At 54.9% G+C, this 4145-nt stretch overlaps 1 non-coding gene across 1 annotated transcript; it reads right to left on the bottom strand.

Annotated features, from left to right (window-relative positions):
* Positions 1 to 694: 694 nt before the first annotated feature.
* Positions 695 to 776, bottom strand: TRNAS-GCU. Its single transcript has one exon. It is a non-coding gene; the product is annotated as a tRNA-Ser (tRNA).
* Positions 777 to 4145: the final 3369 nt, after the last annotated feature.

Genomic DNA, 4145 nt, shown 5'->3' with positions numbered 1-4145 from the left:
GGAGAAAAGAAAGCTCACAGAAGACCTTATAGTACTTAAAAGGGGCCCACAGGAAAGATAGGGAGGGAACGCTTTATCAGGAATTGTAGGGATAGGACGAGGAGTAGTGGTTTTAAACTGAAAGAAGGTAGATTTAGATAAGGAAGAATTTCATTATTGTGAGCGTGGTGAGGCACTGGAACAGGTTGTCCAGAGAAGCTGTGGCTGCCCCCTCCCTGGAAGTGTTCAAGGGCAGGCCGGAATGAGGCTTTTGGCAATGTGATGTAGTGGAAGGTGTCATTACATGCTTGTACTTCTTATTATTGATATTATCATTAATATTATTATCAGTTCTTAAACCTAAAAGCCTCCTTACTTTTAACCCTTCAATCCTCACCCCCGTTCCCCGGGACAGGGCGGGGTAAGTGAGCGGCTGCGTGGTGCTCAGCTGGCGGCCAGGTTTAAAGCATGACACTAGGTTTGGAAAGTAATTCCAGGACGATTTTGCTCTACCATCTTCCTAGGGATCGTCCTTCTCTGCCTTCTTGTTCCTCTTGCCTATATGGAGACAGAAGAGGTTGATGTGTGTCCCGAGCCACTTCAAAAGCTTACAAGTTCTTTTTGGACAAGTCTCATGTCAAAATAGAGGCTTACTTGGGAACACACATCAAGCTGCTCACGCTTGGAAATTTTGACCAACCGCTGTTGGGCTGACCGACAAGGATGGGATTCAAACCCACGCGTGCAGAGCACAATGGATTAGCAGTCCATCGCCTTCACCACTCGTCCACCTTGTCAGCACACTGCTGCTGTTCCTGCCACTGCTGCCACTGGTGCTGCCACTGCCCCTGCTCCTGCTGCTCTTGCTCCTGCTGCTCCTGCCCCTGCTCCTGCTCAAGATGCCTACACCTTCTTGTACTGTTTGCCATGGGAGAGAAGGAGCCAAACTTCACCTTTAGCCTTCTGGGACTGGTCCGCTCTCCTGACAGCTGGACCGAGCTCCGGGGAACTTTTGGAAAGAGAAAATGTCTGAACAGCAGAGCTCCACACTCCTTCCCAGGAAAGAACACGGGAGAGTGACCCCAGAGGGGCTCAGTGCCTCCAAAGAACTTGAGCCTGACTTTGAGATTAATTCATCGCCAGCCACATTCCCCTCACATTCTGGAAGGATATCACAAGCTCATATGGACAGGAGTCACTCACACTTGACCGACTGCTGGAAATTTCACCAGGACAGAGCATGTGCCTCAGGCTCGGCCGTGGCATCTCTGTGCTGTTCCCCCTGGTGCTCACCCAGGGTCGCATCACAGGCTGCTTCTCTCCCAGCACAGCTACACAGTCAGGAATGAAGAGGGAGCAGAGGGGCACCATCCCCAATGAACACAACTCCTCCTTTTACCTGCCAGAGCTGCAGAGAGTGTAAACTACTGCACTGGTCCCCTGAGCCCAGACCGCTCTGAGCCGTGAAGGGCAGACCTTGACCTCAGGGAAATGGTGCAGAGGCCAGGCTTGCTGCCCCTGGTGGATCACAGAAATCTGGGTATGGGATTGTGCACTGTGGGATGGACATCAGTGGCAGGGCCATGGGAGCCTCTCTTTCTCCTCCGCCTGGTTAATTCTGGTCCTCGACAAGGGAGCTGTGTATGCTCTCTTGTTAATAATGCCTCTCACTAATCCATCAGTCTGTTCAGTCCCTGCTGTCATCAGTGCACCACAGGGACATGCAACACAAAATTTGGGCTCCATTCTTACTGTGTTCTGTGTCTTCTGAGGCTTGCCGGTGAGTAATGGGGCTCCTTCCACAAGAGCTCTCACACTAGACTGGCCTTGTCTTCATTGCTGTGGGAGGCCAGAGGCGAAAGGGGAGGACGATCTCTCCAACCAACACAGGAACCTAGGAGGAACTGTCATTTCACCAGGGGAGGAACTCTTTTGGGTACTCAGCTGGTTGGGATTGGAGAAGAGGGGAGAATGAAACATGACTCTCCTGCAAAGCTGATGCCTGCTGTCTTTAATGAGAAAGTCAAAGCCAGATGGAAAAGACGAGAGCTTAAGCAATGCAATTTGAAGGCTGAATAAAGCTCAGAAGAGCACTGCCATCGGAAGGAAAATCTCCACGGCAGGGATGCTTCTTTTCCAGTTCCCCTCCAAGGCTCTGGCAGTCATGTATCACCTAGACCCATTGCTATGGAAGGAAGGTGGCGGTATTACATGGGGAGCGTAAGGTAAAGCAGAGCAAGAGGGGCAAAGAGAGAGGCTTCCTTGGGAAGAGACGGAAGGCCAGCGCAGGCCCCTTCCTCCAGGCGGAGCGGTGGGAGCTCGGTTCCTCTGCAGACCAAGGCTGCGCTCTCGGGGCTGGCTCCGGGGCTTTCCTGGAGCCTCCTGGAGCTCGGCCACAGGCAGGCAACCCACGGGCTTCAGCACAAGAGATTGCCCCGTCCCAGGGCCCCGCAGAGCCCGCGGCCCAGACCGGACCACCCGAAGCCTCCCAGCCCCAGGGAGCCCCCAGAAGCGATGGGCACACTGCCAGCACTGAGAGAGCTCCCCACGGCAGCCGACGCGGTGGACCCCACGGCTGTGCTCTGAGGGAAGGAACTGAGGATTGGGCCCGGCAGCGTCACCATCACTGGCGAGGGCTGGATCGTAACGCTGGAATCGGCGCACCGGATGACGCACGGCTCGTTGCAGCTGTTAGCAAGCGGGGTTGAGCCGCAGGCGGTTGGCAGGCACGGGCTGTAGCACGACATGTCTCACGGAGGGAGGCTACCCTGCAAGACCGGGAGGGAGCAGGGGGCATTAGCTGCTGGGCCCTTTCAGACCCCCAGCTTGGCTCCTCTGACAACAAACCAGTGCCTAGGAGCTCAGCAGAGAGTGATTTTGGCATGGGACACGAGTCAAGAAAGCTGTGTCCAGCAGGAGGGCCTGCAATCCTGCCCTGCCATGCTTTTGGCAGAACACCATGAGGCACCCTCCTCTCCGTCGCCCTGAACCCCTTGCTGCCTGGTCACACCCTGCCGTATCTGAAGACCTCTTCTCTCACCTGCCTGGCGTGTCTCATCCACAGGGACCTGGTTGAACCTGGCCTGAGTTACTTGCAATGCCTCCATGAAATGCAGGGCCACGCTTGGTAAATGTTCTCAAAGGCGGAAGCAGTGGCATGGCCCAAGAGTTGATGGACCTCCAGTGTCTGCAGAGAGGGCCTTTCCATGCATTTTTGTGGGCCTGTGCTGGGTATTTGCTTGTAATTGAAGGGTGATCCGAGAGGCTCCATGCAAACGCAAGGAAGGTCCCCCTGTCCAAGCCGAGCTCCTTCACGGCCTATATATCAGCCGGCCTTGGCACACCCAGGCATGCTTGCCCCATGGAGGTACTCAGCTACCTCCGGTTGGTTGCTCTGTTACCAAGGGTACGTCTGCAAGCTGCGAGGATATTTCACAGCAACCCTTCTGCTCAGCCTTCACAATTTGGTAGGGAAGGCGCCCCAGAGAGAGTCCTCTGTAAGCCCCATCCCGGTATGAGGAAATGGATGCCAGGTTTTCCAGACGGCTTAAGCATAGCCTTGATGCCGTGGACTTAGTCAGGGAAAGATTTTCTACTGCAGACCAAGAGGCTCCCTCTTCCCGGCATCGGGCTGTGTACTCCCCGATCATCAGCCCTCGTACCAGCATCAATTTGTTCACTCAGACAAATAGGTCTCCTTCTCCCCGCCCCCACCCTCAAGACCCCGGGTCTTGTCAGGTCAGGCTCCTCTCATCCACTCATCCACACAGGAGGGCACATGTCTGAGTGAAACGCAACAGGGTTCCTGAAGACAGCAGCCACTATGGAACAAGACGTCTGTGGTGGCACTTACTCCCCTGAGGAAGCTTCTCGTCATGCCAATAATGCAAAAGGAGCATTGCTGAACTGCGGATGGTGGAGGAAGTGCCCAGTCGTTGGTTAAGAGAGTGCTGGCCATACGTGCCACGAGCCTCGGAAGGAACCACGGCTTGCAGAGAAACCAACCGATGCCCTGTTTCACACCCTAGACCATTCTCCGAGGACAAGGGAGGACAAATGCATGCAGCCCTCTCCCACGAAAACTGTCTTGCCAACTGAGGAGACACGGGGCAAAATGAACTGACACTTACCAACTTCACAGAGCAGAGGAAGGCGCGAGGAGACGG

This window comes from Tyto alba, unplaced genomic scaffold (genome assembly GCF_018691265.1).
Source record: "Tyto alba isolate M040663 unplaced genomic scaffold, T.alba_DEE_v4.0 Super-Scaffold_39, whole genome shotgun sequence".
In the NCBI taxonomy this organism is placed as follows: Eukaryota; Metazoa; Chordata; class Aves; order Strigiformes; family Tytonidae; genus Tyto; species Tyto alba.
This window is presented reverse-complemented; position numbering and strand designations above follow the sequence as displayed.